General features: G+C 39.4%; 1 protein-coding gene across 8 annotated transcripts in view; it reads right to left on the reverse strand.

Moving 5' to 3' along the window:
• Positions 1–4014, reverse strand: part of ABCG2 (ATP binding cassette subfamily G member 2) — a 142983-nt gene extending 138969 nt beyond the window's left edge. For 2 of the 8 annotated variants that reach the window (XM_009448009.5, XM_054683183.2), the window contains exon 1: positions 3171–3734. The gene's annotated coding sequence lies outside the window, so the exon portion shown is untranslated. Of the gene's footprint in view, positions 1–3170 lie in introns of all 8 variants that reach the window. The other 6 variants (XM_063809666.1, XM_063809665.1, XM_054683180.2 and 3 more) reach the window with 5 other exon arrangements.
• Between the last annotated feature and the right edge of the window lie 12113 nt (positions 4015–16127).

Here is a 16127-nt window from a genome sequence, read left to right on the forward strand (position 1 = left end):
AATAGGATTATTTTTAATGCAAAGATTGCAAATTATGACATAAAGGTTAACAAACCTTTGTACAGACCAAGAGGTCATCAGAGGTCTTGAGAAGATGCCGAGGCCAGAAAAGCACAGGATGCACCTGAACTCAGAGCAAACCAGCGTTGACTTTGAATCCCAGCACACCCACAGACCAGCTGTGTGCCTTTGGCAAATTGCTTCACTGGGACCTTCATTTCTCCATTCAGAGGTTGAAATTACAATCTCCTTGACCCATATACTCCAGGAAGGTTGTGAAAAATCAAGGGGATAACGTATGGGACAGTGCTTTGTACAGTTGGATAATGTGGTAATCAGGTTTCATTTTCTGCTGTAACACTTCACAAAACGATATATGCACTTTCCCTTCTCCTGTTCAGGAAGCAGATGGGATTTTGAGTCTTGTAGTTCTCTAGGGGAACTCTATTTACTCTATTTTCTACAGTATCAGCTGCAGGAGTAGACAGCTGGACTGAGGGATTACTCCAGGCTTGAGAGAGAGGGAAATGGCCTCATCCGAGAAAATGGGTCCAGAGAGTTGGCAGATGATGGTAGAAACCAGAATGTATGTCTCTAAAGTCATCTGCAGCCTTACAATCTACCCCCAAAAAGTCTAATTCAGACCCGGGATAGCTTAGGCTGATACTCAGCCCCACACATGCTTACTGCCTACCTGCCATCCGCTGTTGGGTGGACTGATTACAACTATCTTGTATTCTGATCAGTCAGTGCTTATGCTACAAGGGTTATGGTTTTTCATAACCTCTGATTACAGACCATAGTAGAAGGGAATGTTATTTGAAACTTAGTTCAAACAGAAGCAATTCCTGTCTGTCTGGCAGTGGTTCTGAAAGGTGAAGCCAGCTGGACTTCCTGGGTCAAGTGGGGACTTGGAGAACTTTTCTGTCTAGCTAGAGGATTGTAAATGCACCAATCAGCACTCTGTGTCTAGCTAAAGGATTGTAAATGCACCAATCGGCACTCTGTAAAAACACACCAATCAGCACTCTGTGTCTAGCTAAAGGATTGTAAATGCACCAATCAGCGCTCTGTGTCTAGCTAAAGGATTGTAAATGCACCAATCAGCACTCTGTCTAGCTAAAGGATTGTAAACACACCAATCAGCAGTCTGTAAAAATGGACCAATCAGCACTCTGTAAAAGGGACCAATCAGCAGGACATGGGCAGGGCCAAATAAGGGAATAAAAGCTGGCCACCCGAGCCAGCAGTGGCAACCGCTTGGGTCCCCTTCCACACTGTGAAAGCTTTGTTCTTTCGCTCTTCATAATAAATCTTGCTGCTGCTTACTCTTTGGGTCCACACTACCTTTGTGAGCCATAACACTTGCTGCAAAGGTTTGCAGCTTCATTCTTGAAGTCAGCGAGACCAAGAACCCACCGGAAGAAACCAACTCTGGACACAGTTCCATGTGTTCATACCAGGCCTCACCAGGCCTGCACACTCCTCTGACTATCACTTGTATAGCCCTTCCTTGATTTATGACAAATGGCTTCAGCATCTTCACTAGAACAACAAAATTGGCTGGACACAGCGGCTCACACCTGTAATCCCAGCACTTTAGGAGGCCGAGATGGGAGGATCGCATGAGCCCAGGAATTCGAAACCAGCCTGGGCAACATAATGAGATCCCGTTTCTATAAAAAAATAGAACAACAAAATTTACAACCTACCTACTCTGTCTCTGTCACATTTTTCCAACTAAGAAAGATACAAGCTTCTACTCTAGGAGAACGCCCATGCATGTGTGGGAAAGATTCTATTTCCAGGCTAGGGTTCCTTTTATTCATTTTGTGAAGCTGTGTCTCCTGTCAACTCCTGGCCACCATTCTCCTTTTCTCCCCACTTTTTTCCCATTGCTTTTTTCTCTCCTCAACTGGGGACACAATAGGTATATTTCCTCGCCATTCTCTTTTTTCCTCTTGGCTTGTTTCTTTTGGGTTAAAGGCAACTTTCAGATAACTGTAAATTGTTTGGAACAAGGAACATACTGAATTTAAAGAACACTACCAGGCCTGTTACAGGAGGATAAAATACATTCTATTCCCTACGCAGACTGATTTTCAACAATGTAATAGATTCATATGCCTTATAATCTTCAATTCTGAATGATAGGAGAAAGAAATCAGCTATTTTTTCTAGCATGCATTATTATTATTATTATTATTATTATTATTATTATTGGAGACAGAGTTTCGCTCTTGTCACCCAGGCTGGAGTACAATGGCGCGGTCTTAGCTCACTGCAAATACTGCCTCCTAGGTTTAAGCGATTCTCCTCCCTCAGCCTTCCAAGTAGCTGGGATTACAGGCGTGTGACACCACGCCCAGCTAATTGTTGTATTTTTAGTAAAGACAGGGTTTCACCATGTTGGCCAGGCTTGTCTCGAACTCCTGACCTCAGGTGATCCACTCGCCTCGGTCTCCCAAAATGCTGGGATTACAGGCATGATTACACCGCACCTGGCCATATATATATATATTTTTTTTGAGACGGAGTCTCGCACTGTCGCCGCACCCAGCCATATTTTTAATTTAAGCTGAAATGTTCAAAGTGACCACCAGCCACACCAGATGAGGCATGATATAGGCAGTTAATACAAAAATTACAAAAGGATTTCTGGCTCTGCTCCAAGTGGCCTATATAATCTAAGGAGAAGCCCAACATCCTCTCTCACTTAGGGGTAATCTGGCTTACCACACCTAGGATCTGCTTAACAGAAACCCCAAAGCACAGAGATAGCCATCAAAGTAGGTACAACCAGGAAAAGGATGTTGTCTGATTGTCTTCTCAGGTGCTCAACACAAATCATGTGTTCAGCCAAATACCCTTATCCTGCCTACAATGCCCAACCCCTTCCAAAAATGCAAAAAACTGACAGAGTTTGAGCCCTTTTTACTCAAAGTGTGGTCCATAGAGGTCAGCCGAGATGTGCAGAATCAGAGGCCCAGCCCAGGTCCCCTGAGTTCTGCAGAGCCTGCGTTTCAGCAAGATCTCCAGGTGATACATATGCAAGTTAGTGTATGAGAAGTACCAATTTAAGTGACGCATTTGTTAAAGCACATATCAAAAAAGAATCAAGATTTTCTATGAGGTATGAAGATTGGAAAAAACAAAAACAAACAACTCACCTCAGTTATGATGTGTGACGCTGGAAGCAAAGCAGCCCAAATCTCATTGCAGAGACAGTGGTAATACGAAGAAGATTTCTACACTTACGAGTTTTCCTAGAGAGACTTCAACCAGGACCCACGCCTACTAAACAGACGAGTATCAGTCCAGGAACTTTCCTTCCTGCCTGCTCTTGGGGCAGGAGAAAGAATGAGAGAGGAAACTTGGCAGCCCCCAAAGTAGATCCTGCAGCTACCAGGGAACATTGAGGCTTTCCGAGTAAACTAGTCTCGAGGAGATGTCCCGAGTGAAATTAACAGCTCTCCTATCTCCTTGGGTTCTTTTTTTCTCCACTACTAGCTGATTATGAACCACATTTCTTTCTCGATCACTGGGATTCAAACAAAAGACCTAATGGTTCCAGTCAGCGTAGGATCCTCTTCTGGCATTCCTAGCAAGGGGCTAGAAGAAGGGGGAAAGTTATATGTCAGAGAGATATTTTTGTATCTTTCTCTTTGTGCCGCGGAATTCTGATGACAGCATCTCCAACACAAACAGCAACTTTATTTTCGAAACGGAAGGATAAAAACCAATTCTAGCAAATGGCTTTGCTCTGTGCGTAAACTTCCTGTGCTTTTTTAACCCTGATGTAACTGAGGGTCTCCTCTCACAGGCCCTGCCTTCTAGCACACACAAAAAAACAACCAAGCAGGACTATGACATAATTTGAAAAGGAAGCGAATTAAACCAAAACAAAGAGTTAGGTTTCAATGCAAAGGCCCACCAGAAATCTAAAGACGACCGAGAAGCTGTATACTTGGAGCATGCTATACTTTTCATGTTATTCTTTCCTAAACCAAAAGTAAAATAGGAAGTCAAGACTGTGCTAAATAGGCATTTCTCTCTCTCTCTCTCTCTCTCTCTCTCTCTGTGTGTGTGTGTGTGTGTGTGTGTGTGTGTGTATTTTAAATAGAGACAGGGTCTTGTTATATTGGCCAGGGTGGTCTCGAACTCCTGGCCTCCAGCAATCCTCCCACCTCAGCCTCCCAAAGTGTTGGGATCACAGGCATGAACCACCAAACCTGGCTTTTTTTTTTTTTTTTTTTTTTTTTTTTTTTCCTGAGGCAAGATCTCACTTTGTCACCCAGGCTGGAGTTAAATAGGCATTTCATATTCTGAAAACATGATAGATGTTGAAAGAAAAAATATGACATTTACTAAGTGCTTCTAATTCCACTGTTTACTGGCCTTGAAAAGCTTCTTAATCCGAGCCTTCCCCAACAATAAAATAGTGATAACGATAATACCTTCCTTACAGAGTTGTCATGATAAATTTCATGAGATTCACAAAATACCGATTACTGAATTTGTCTTGCTGTTAAGTTCTGTTTATATTTAAGTCACTATCTTGATTATTCACTGTGTTGTGCAGTACCTAGGACAAATTAGGCATTTTGTAAATATTTATTGAAATGAAATGAACGTTTAAAAAATCTTGAAGTTGTTAAGAAATTCCATTTATCTATTTTTATAAATTTATTTTAATATGGTAAAATATGTATAACATAAAATTAGCCATTTGAAACATTTTAAGGGTTCAAGTCAGTAGCATTAATTACATTCACAATGTTGTGTCACCGTCACTGTTTCCAAGACGTTTTTGTCACCCCAAACAGATACTCTGTAATCATTAAGCAATAACTCCGTCAGGGATTTTTTTTTCTGTTTAATTTTGAATTTTTATTTCTTGTAGGTACATAGTAGGTGTATATATTTATGGGGTACATGAGATATTTTCATACAGGCATACAATGTGTAGTAATCTCATCAGGGTAAATGGGGTATCCACCACCTCAAACATTTATCCTTTGTATTATAAGCAATCCAATTATACTTTTTTCATTTTATTTATTTATTTATTTATTTATTTATTTATTTATTTATTGAGATGGGGTCTCACTCTAATGCCCAGGCTGGAGTGCAGCAGTATGATCTCAGCTCACTGCAACCTCCGCCTCCAGGTTTCAAGCAATCCTCCTGCCTCAGCCTCCCAAGTAGCTGGGATTACAGGTGTGTGCCACCACATGTGACTAATGTGTTTTTGTTATTTTTAAGTGGACAATTAAATTATTTTTGACTATAGTCACATTGTCGTGCTAGCAAATACTAGGTCTTAGTTATTTTTTCTAATTATTTTTTGTACCCATGAACCATCCCACTTCCCCCCACCTCCCCAATACTTTTCCCAGCCTCTGGTAACCATTCTTCCACTCTCTATGAGTTCAACTGTTTTAATTTTTAGCTCCCACAAATAAGTAAGAACATGTTACGTTTGTGTCTCTGTGCTTGGCTTGTTTCACTTAACATAATTACCTTCAGTTCCATCTGTATTGTTGCAAATGATAGGATTTCATTCTTCTTCTTTTTTTTTTTTTTTTTTTTTTTGAGACAGTCTCGCTCTGTCACCCAGGCAGTGGTGCAAGCTCAGCTCACTGCAAGCTCCGCCTTCTGAGTTCATGCCATTCTCCTGCCTCAGCCTCCCAAGTAGCTGGGACTACAGGCACCCACCACCATGTGGGTATTTTTAGTAGAGACGGGGTTTCACTGCGTTAGCCAGGATGGTCTCAATCTCCTGAATTCGTGATCTGCCCACATCGGCCCCCAAAGTGCTGGGATTACAGGCATGAGCCACTGCACCTGGCCAGATCCCATTCTTTTTCATGGCTAAATAGCACTCCACTGTGTATATGTACCACATTTTCTTTATCCATTTGTCTGTTGATGGATACTTGGGTTGCTTCCAAATATTGGCTATTGTGAATACAGCTGCAACAAACATAGCAATGCAGATATCTCTTCAATATACGGATTTCTTTTCTTTTAGATTTATACCTAGGAGTGGGATTGCTGGATCATATGGTATCTCTACTTTTAGTTTTTTGAGAAACCTCCAAACTGTTCTCCATAGTGGATGTACTAATTTATGTTCCCACCAACAGTGTATGAGGGCTTTCTTTTCTCTATCCTCACCAGCATTTATTATTGAGTGTCTTTTAGATAAAAGCCAGTTTAACTGGGGTGAGATGATATCTCATTGTAGTTTTGATTTGCATTTCTCTGATGATCAGTGATATTGAGAGCCTTTTCATATACCCGTTTGCCATTTGTACATCTTCTTTTGAGAAATGTCTATTCAAATCTTTCACCCATTTTATACTTAGGCTATTAGATATTTTTCCTATAGAGTTGTTTGAGCTCCTTGTATATTCTGGTTATTTATTCCATGTCAAATGGAGAGTTTACAGATATTTTCTCCCATTCTGTGGGTCGTCTCTTCACTTTGTGGATTGTTTCCTTTGCTGTACAGAAGCTTTTAAATTTGATATGGTCCCATCTGTCCATTTTTGCTTTGCTTGCCTGTGCTTCTGGGGTATTATTCAAGAAATCTTTGCCCAGTCCAATGTCCTGGAGAGTTTCCTCAAAGTTTTCTTTTGATAGATTCACAGTTTGAGGTCTTTAATCCATTTTGATTTGATTTTTGTATATGGTAAGAGATAGGGGTCTAGTTTCATTCTTCTGCATACAGATATCCAGTTTTCCCCACACCATTTATTGAAGAGACTGTCCATTACCCTCTGTATCTTCTTGGCACCTTTATCAAAAATGAGTGCACCATAGGTGTATGGATTTGTTTCTGGGTTCTCTATTCTGTTCCACTGGTCTATGTGTCTGTTTTTCTGTTTTTATGCCAGTATCATGATGTTTTGGTTACTATAGCTCTGTAGTATAATTTGAAGTCAGTGTGATTCCTCCAGTTTTGTTCTTTTTGCTTAGGATAGCTTTGGATATTCTGGGTCTTTTGTGGGTCTATATTAATTTTAGGATTCATTTTTTTTCTGTTTCTATGAAGAATGTCTTGGTATTTTGATAGGGATTGCATTGAATCTGTAGATTGCTTTGGGTAGTATGGACATTTTAACCATAATGATTCTTTGAATCCATGAACATGGAATATCTTTCCCTTTTTTGTATCCTTTTCAATTTCTTGCATCAATATTTTATGGTTTTCGTTGTAGAGATCTTTCATTTCTTTGGTTAATTCCTAGGTATTTTATTGTATCTGTAGCTATTGTGAATGGTAATACTTTTTAAATTTCATTTTTAGGTTGTTTGCTGTTGGCATATAGACATGCTAATGATTTTTGTATGTTGATTTTGTATCCTGCAACATTACTGAATTTGTTTATCAGTTCTAACAGGTTTTTGCTGGAGTTTTTAGTTTTTCCAAATGTAAGATCATATCATCTGCAAACAAGGATAATTTAACTCCTTCCTTTCCAATATGGATGCCCTTTCTTTCTCTCATCTGATTGTTCCAGCTAGGACTTCCAGTACTTCATTGAATAACAGTGGTGAAATTGGACATTCTTGTCATGTTTCAGATCTTAGAGGAAAAGCTTTCAGTATTTTTCCCATTCAGTGCGATGCTAGCTCTGGGTCTGTCATATATGGCTTATATTATGTTGAGATATGTTTCTTCTATACCCATTTTTTTGGGGGAGTTTATCATGAAGGAATGTTAAATTTTATCAAATGCTCTTTCAGCATCAATTGAAATGATCTTATGTTTTTTGCCCTTCATTCTGTTGATATGACTTATCACATTAATTGATTTGCATATGTTGAACCATTCTTGCATCATTGGGATAAATCTCAATTGGTCATGATGAATGATATTTTAATTTGTTTTTGTATTCAATTTGTTAGTATTTTGATGAGGATTTTTGCATCAATATTCATCACTGATAATAGCCTGTCCCTTTTTTAAAAAATATGTCCTTGTCTTTGTGGGGTTTTTTGGTTTTTGGTGTTGTTTTGTTTTGTTTTGAAACGGGGTCTGACTCTGATGCCCAGGCTGGAGTGTGGTTGCATGATCACAGCTCCTTGCAGCCTTGACTTCCCAGGCTCAAGTGATACTCCCACCTCAGCCTCCTGAGTAGCTGGGACTATAGGCATGAACCATCATGCTTGGCTTATTTTTGTATTTTTTGTAAAGTTGGGGTTTCACCATGTTTCCCAGGCTGGTATCATTGTGTTTTTGATATGTTTTGACATGTTTTGGTATCAAGGTAATGCTGGCCTTGTAGAATGAGTTTGGAAATGTTCCCTTTTCCTTTCCTTTTTGGAATAGTTTGAATAGGATAGTATTTGTTTTTCTAGCAAGTATTTGGTAGAATTTAGCAATATAGCCATTGAATCCCAGGGTTTTTCTTGCTGGGAGATTTTTCATTACAGCTTTAATCTCATTACTTGCTATTGGTCTGTTCAGGTTTTAGATTTCTTCATGGTTCATTCTTGGTAGGTTATATGTGTCTAGGAATTTTTTCATTTCTTCTAGATTTTCCAATTTATTGGCATATAGCTGTTCATAGTAACCATTAATGATCCTTTGAATTTCTGCAGGATTGGCTGAAATGTCTCCTTTTTCATCTCTGATTTTATTTATTTGGGTCTTCTCTCCTATTTTTTTTTCATTTGTGTGGCTAAAGGTTTGTCAATTTTGTTTATATTTTCAAAAAATCAGCATTTTATTTTGATCTTTTGTATTGTTTTCTTCATTTCATTTATTTCTGCTCTGATCTTTATTATTTATTTTCTTCTACTACTTTTGGGTTTGGTTTGTTCTTGCTTTTCTAGTTCTTTAAGATGAATCCTTAGGTTGTTTATTTGAAGTTTTTCTTCTTTTTTGATGTAGGCACTTACAGCTGTAAACCTTCCTTTTAGTACTGCTTTAGCTGTATCCCATAGGTTTTGGTATGTTGTGTTTCCATTATCATTTGTTTCAAGGAAGTTTTACATTTTCTTTTAATTTCTTCATTGACTCAGGAGCATATTTTTAAATTTTCTTGTGTTTTGTGTAGTTTCTAAACATTCCTCTTGTTATTGATTTCTAGTTTTATTGCATTGTGGTCAGAGAAGATGGTCCATATTATTTCATTTTTTTGAATGTTTTAAGACTTGTTTTGAGGCCTAACATAATCTATCCTTGAGAAAGATCCATGTGGTGAGGAGAAGAATATGTATTCTGCAGCCATTGGATGAAGTGTTATGTAAATATCTATTAGGTTCATTTGGTCTATAGTGGAGATTTAGTCTGATCTTTCTTTGTTGATTTTCTGTCTGGAAGATCTGTTCAATGATGAAAGTGGGGGGTTGAAGTCTCCAGCTCTTATTGTATTGGATTCTATCTCTTTAGTTCTAATAATATTTGCTTTATATATCTGGGTGCTCTAATGTTGGTGCAGATATATTTCAATTGTTATATACTCTTGCTGAATTGACCCCTATATCATTATATAATGACTTCTTTGTCTCTTCTTAGAGTTTTTGTCTTGAAATCTATTTTGTCTACTCTTTTTTGGTTTCCATTGGCATGGAATATCTTTTTCCATCCCTTTCTTTTCATTCTATGTGTGTCTTTTTAAGTGAAGTGTGTTTCTTGTAAAGCAACAGATCATGAGACCTTGTGTTTTCATCCATTCTGCCACTCCATGTCTTTTTATTAGAGGGTTTAGTTCATTTATATTCAGTGTTATTATTGATGAGTAAGGACTAACTCCCACCATTTTGTCATTTGTTTTCTGGTTGCTTTTTCCTCCTTTCATTCCTGCCTGTCTTCCTTTCAACCAAGATAATTTTCTCTGGTGGTATGATTTAATTTGTTGCTTTTTATTTTTTATGTATCTGTTGTATGTTTTTTGATTTGAGGTTACTGTGCAGCTTGCAAATACTATCTTATAACCCACGATTTAAAGTGGATAACAACACTGCTTGTTTAAACAAACAAGCAAAGAGAATAATAAAGACCAATAGTCTACTCCTTAATTTCATCTGCCAACTTTTAAACTTTTTGTTGTTTCTGTTTATATCTCATTTTACTGTCTATGTCTTGAAAGCTTGTTGTAGTTATTTTTTTATTGGTTCATCTTTTTAGTATTTCTACTTAAGATTGGAGTAGTTAAGTCTACACTTACAGTGTTATAATATTCTGTGTTTTTCTGTGGCGTTACTATAATATTACCAGTAAGTTTTGTACCTTCAGATGATTTCTTCTTGCTCATTACTGTTCTTTTCTTTCTGATTGAAGTACTGTCTTTAGCATTTCTTGTAGTACAGGTCTAATGTTAATGAAATCCCTCAGCTTTTATTTGTTTGGAAAAGTATTTCTTTTTCATACTTTAAGGACATTTTTGCCAGATATACTATTCTAGTGTAATAATTTTTTTACATAAGCACTTCAAATATGTTATGCCACTCTCTCCTGGCCTGTACAGTTTCCACTGAAAAGTCTGCTGCCAGACTTATTGGCACGCCATTGTTTGTTACTTGTTTCTTTTCTCTTGCTGCTTTTTGAATCTTTCCTTTATTTTTGATCTTTGGGATTTTGATTATTAAATGCCTTGAGATGTTCTTCTTTGGGTTAAATCTGATTGGTGTTATATAATCTTATATTTGGTTATCAATAACTTTCTGTGGGTTTTGGAAGTTCTGTGTATTCCTTTGGATAAACTTTCTATCCCTATCTCTTTCTCTAGCTCCTTTTTAAGGCCAATAACTCTTAGGTTTGCCCCTTTAAGGCTAATTTCTAGATCTTCTAGGCATACTTTATATTTTTTTTATTCTTTTGTTTCCTCTGACTGTATATTTTCAAGTAGCCTGTCTTCAAGCTCACTAATGCTTTCTTCTGTTTTGATTTATTCTGCTGGTGAAAGACTGATGCATTCTTCACCATGTCAATTCCATTTTTCAACTCCAAAGTTTCTGCTAGATTCTTTCTAATTATTTCAATTTCTTTGTTAAACTTATCTGACAGAATTCTAAATTCCTTTTCTGTGTTATCTTGAATTTCTTTGCATTCCCCCAAACAGCTATTTTGAATTATCTGTCTGAAAGGTCATATATCTCTGCTTCTCCAGGATTGTTCCCTGTTCCCTTATTTAGTTCATTTGGTGAGGTCATGTTTTCCTGGAAGGTCTTGATGCTTGTGGATGTTCATTGGTGTTTGGGCATTGAAGAGTCAGATATCTATGGTAGTCTCTGCACTCTTTCCAGGCATTTAAAAAGACTTGGGTGTTGAGATCTAAGACATATCTACATTAGGGGGCATCTCAAGCCCAGTAACACTATGGTTCTTCCAGACTCATAGAGGTACTGCCTTGATAATCTTGGATAATATTTGGAATAATTCTCTGGATTACCAGGCAGATTCTTGTTTCTTTCCTTACTTTCTTCCAAGCAAATGGAGTCTGTCTTTCTGTGATGAGCTGTCTGGAGCTGGGGGTGGGGTGACACAAGCACCCCTGTGGCCACCACCACTGGGACTGAGTTGGGACAGACCTGAAGCTGGCACAGCACTGAGTCTCACCCAGGCCTGTTGTAACCAGTACCTGGCTACTGCCTATGTTCACTCGAGGCCCTAGGGCTCTGCAATCAGCAGGTGGTAAAGCCAGCGAGATTTGTGTCCTTCTCTTCAGGGCAGCAAGTTCCCCTAGACCCTATTCTTTTCCAGAGATGCCATCCATGAACTAGGGACTAGAGTCAAAAATCTTAGTAATCTACCTGGTGCTCTATTCTACCGCAGCTGAGCTAGCACACAAATTATGTGACACAGTTATTTCTACGCTTTCCTCACCTTTCTACAGGCAGAGGAAACTCACCCATGGCCATCACCTCCACAGGCCCAAGGGGAGTGCTGCCGGGCTACCACCGAGGTTCACTAAGGCCCAAGGGCTCTTCAGTCAGCTTATGCTGAAGGCTGCCAGGTCTGGGACTCACTCTTCGGGGAAATGGTCCACCTTCTGGCCCAGGGAAGGCTCAGAAATTCCATCCAAGAGCCAAGGCCTCTAATTAGGGGCCCCAAGAGCCCACTTGTTACTCTACCCCACTGTTGCTGAGCTGGTACCTAAGGTGCAAGATCAAGTCCTCTTTACTTTTCCCTCAGCTTTTTTCAAGCAAAAGGAGTCTCTCACCATAGCCACCATAGCTGGGACTGTGCTGGTTCACATCTAAAGCCAGCATATCTCTGAGTCTTACCCAAGGCCCATGGCAAGTACTGCCTGGGTGCTGCTGCTGATTATTCAGGGCCCAAGGTCTCTTTAATCAGCAGGTGATGATTCCTCCCATGATAGGTCCTTCCTTTCAAGGCAGTGGATTCCCTTCTGGCCTAAGGTATGTCTAGAAATACTGTCTGGGAACTAGGGCCTGGAATGGGGGCCTAATGACCCTGACTAGTGCCCTATCCTACTGCGGCTGAGTTGGTATCCAAGTTGCAAGACAAATTCCTCTTTACTCTTTCCTCTCCTCTCCTCAAGCAGAAGTAAGGCTTCTCCTTTGCAGCTGAGGGCTGTGCTGCCTGGTGTTGTGGGAGGGGTAGTGCAAGCACTCCTGTAGTTGCCCTGGCTGGTGTCTCAGTAGGTCACATGTCCCTCATGTCCACTGGCTACACGCCCAACTCAGCACTAAGACTTGTGTAGGAGTTGCAGTCCTTATTGCCTAAACTGCCTTTCAAGTTTATTTAGGGCCCCAGAGCATTTTAGGTCATAATGACTTGCTGGAACTCAAGTTCTGACTGTTGGGATGGGCCATTCCCCTCTGGCTAGGACTAGTCTCAGTGCTCCCTCAGTGGGCAAGCATCATTTGATATCAGCCCAGTTTTGCTTTCTGTTGTGACAGGGCAGCTTTGAGTTCAATGCCTCTCACAATCACTGCACTGTCCCTCTCCCAAGTGCACAGATTCTCTCTCTGCACCTACGGCCATTGCCAGAGGATAGGGGTGGGGTGTCATCAGCAATTCAAGACTGTCTTTCTTGCCCTCTTCAGTGCCTCTGCCAGCAATATGAAGTTAAAACCAGGCACTGTGAGTGCTCACCTGATTTTTCATTCTTAGGAAGGTGCTTTATTTTATATTATTTCTTTCATGACTGCCTTGCCTGAAGGAAGATGCTATTTATGTATAGATAGTTATTAAATTTGGTGTTCCTCTCTGGGGACAATCAGTGGAGCCTTCTATTCACCCATATTGCTCTGCCCTTTCTCTCTGATTTTTTTTTTTTTAAATGGGGTTTCACTCTGTTGCCCATGCTAAAGTGCTGTGGCATTATCACAGCTCACTGCAGCCTCAACCTCCTGAGCTCAAGCACACCTCAGCCTCCCAAGTAGCAGGGACCACAAGCTTGCACCACCATGCCTGGCTAGTATTTTAAATGTTTGACATTTTTTGTACAGATGGGGTCTTATGTTGGCCAGGCTGGTCCCAAACTCCTGGGCTAAAGCAATCTTTCCACCTCAGCTTCCCAAAGTGCTGATATTACAGGCATGAGCCAATGCACCTGGCCAGGGTTTTGTAAATATGAGGATCATTTTTTCATTTGGTAAGACTCCCTCTTTCCAATCATGGTAGTATTTGCACTTTAAGTATCCCGGAAGAGAAAGTACAAAATGCCAATAACAACATAGATAACTCTTTAAAATAAACATATTTTAATCATACAACATAAATCTACATACATTTGAAATATGTGTGAGATTATTCTTTTTCCCCCCAGAAATGGGGTTTTGCTATGTTGCTCAGGCTGGTCTCAAACTCCTAGCCTCAAGCAATCCTCCCACCTCAGCTTCCCTAGTAGCTGGGATTACAGGCATGCCCCACTACACCTGGCAGATTATTCTTTATTCCAGGTAGAAACCAAGTTTAGACAAACCTTGGTATGAAATTTCTGCCATTTCTGTGGATATATCTAAACTTATTATTTATTTGTTTGTTTATTTATTTATTCATTTTTTGAGAGAGAGTCTAGCTCTGTTGCCCAGGCTAGAATGCAGTGGCATGATCTTGGCTCACTGCAACCTCCACTTCCTGGGTTCAAGCGATTCTCCTGCCTTAGCCTCCAAAATAGCTGGGATTACAGGCATGCACCACCACACCCAGCTAATTTTTATATTTTTAGTCGAGACGGGGTTTCACCATGTTTACCAGGCTAGTCTCGAATTCCTGACCTCAGGTGATCCACCTGCCTTGGTCTCCCAAAGTGCTGGGATTACAGGCGAGAGCCACTGCACCTGGCCTAGTGATACACTTAAAAGAAGTTCTGATACAGCTATAGAGGTGGTAACACTTTTATTCTAAGATTTTTTCTAAACAAAATAAAGCTAACCTGCAAATACAGTTTTAAAGATAATTAACACATATTGAAAGTAAATAACTATGTTTCTAAGGATCAGCTAGGCACTGTTCAGGAGAAAAAGGGGTGATTTCTGCCCTCCAGGGTTGGTGTCAAGGTTGAGTTGACAAGACTAACACACATGACCTGAAAAGTGTTGGCTGAATGCCATATTGGTTCAGGCTGTAGGTAATTGGAGAAGGGAGCACAGTGTGGGATGAGGCAAGTTGTGATATTAATCCTCACTTTCTACTGATGTAGACTTCATGCCAACTTGGCCAAGATGACCAAGTGAACTCAGCAAAGCTGAGAGAAACTGGGCTCCAGCTCTCATGATTTCCATCTATTCCAGAATAATAAATGTTAGATAAGTCCTTCGTTAAGAAGTAACCAAAGACTCTTTTTCCTTTGGGGCAAATCTAAATGATTCCAATTTAGAAAACACATACTTTTTTTTCTGACAGAAGATAACACAAGCTTTAATTTTCAAATTTCCTCGCATGTTTCATGTGAAGGAGTTAAGGTCATGCTGCCCCAAAATATGCTGCTTTGGCATGTTAATTATTTTGAGCTGAAGGCACTTGAGAAAGAGCTGACGCAGGAAGGGCTCTCTGACCTCCCCTTTTCTATTTAAGAACAGGCCATAAAACTTCCCATGAGGAAGGTGCCCTCCTTATACCAGAAAGACAAGAAATCCTTATCACCAGAGACTGGGAATCAACATTGAAATGGATCTGCATAAACAAACTTAATAAATAATCCTTATATCTTACTAGTTTTACCCCCATTCATATATCTCCCAGTCATTCCCCCACAATTTATTACCTCCAGTCCAAACCCCTTTATCTTGTTATTTATTCATAAATATATAATTTCTTTGTCAAAAATGTTTAAAAAGATTTCTGCTCTGGTCACTTCTTTAGAGCGTCATGTGAAAGCCCATGTACGTGTAAAAATTTAATAAAACTTGTCTACTTTTCTCCTGTTTATCCATCTTATGTCTGTTTAATTCTTAGTCCCAACCAGAGAACCTGAGAAGGTAGAGGATAATGTGTTTCCTCCTCAACAGATGTAACATGTTATTTTATGTTATTAAATATACTATTAAGACCATTGTAATTCAATATAGAAAGGTAGAAAAGAAAGAAGGAAAAACTAGAACCTAAATGCTTATCTCCAAGGGTACGAGTAAATAAAATGCAGCAAATGCATACAATAGAATGTTATGCAACAGTTTGAGATAGAAATACATGTGCTATATTGACAAAGACCTCCAATACATATTAATTGAAAACAGCAAGCTGCTAATTAACACAGGGCATATAAATTCATTGATATTAAAAGACACACACAGACAGACACACATACACACACCTCACAGAACAAAAGTATATATTTCTGTATGTATCTAGTATTCATTTATTTACAAAATCACCTAGAAGAAACTCTGAAAGACATGCCCCCAAATGGCAACAATCTCTGGGAAGTATGGCATTGGGAGGCAGGATGCAAATATACATCCCTATTATTTAAAGACTTCCCATCCTTTGAGCTGGAGCTGCAAGGTAAAAATAATAACAAATAAATAACAAAAAAGATTTCCCAATAGATATTCATGTATTTCCCTGTCTTTCTTAAGGTCAAAATCAAAGAGGGCTGGGTACAGTGGCTCATGCCACTAATCCCAGCACTTTGGGAGGCCAAGGTGGGCAGATCACTTGAGCTCCGGAGTTCAAGACCAGCCTGGGCAACACTGAT

The sequence above is a fragment of the Pan troglodytes genome, chromosome 3, assembly GCF_028858775.2.
Source record: "Pan troglodytes isolate AG18354 chromosome 3, NHGRI_mPanTro3-v2.0_pri, whole genome shotgun sequence".
Taxonomy (NCBI): Eukaryota; Metazoa; Chordata; class Mammalia; order Primates; family Hominidae; genus Pan; species Pan troglodytes.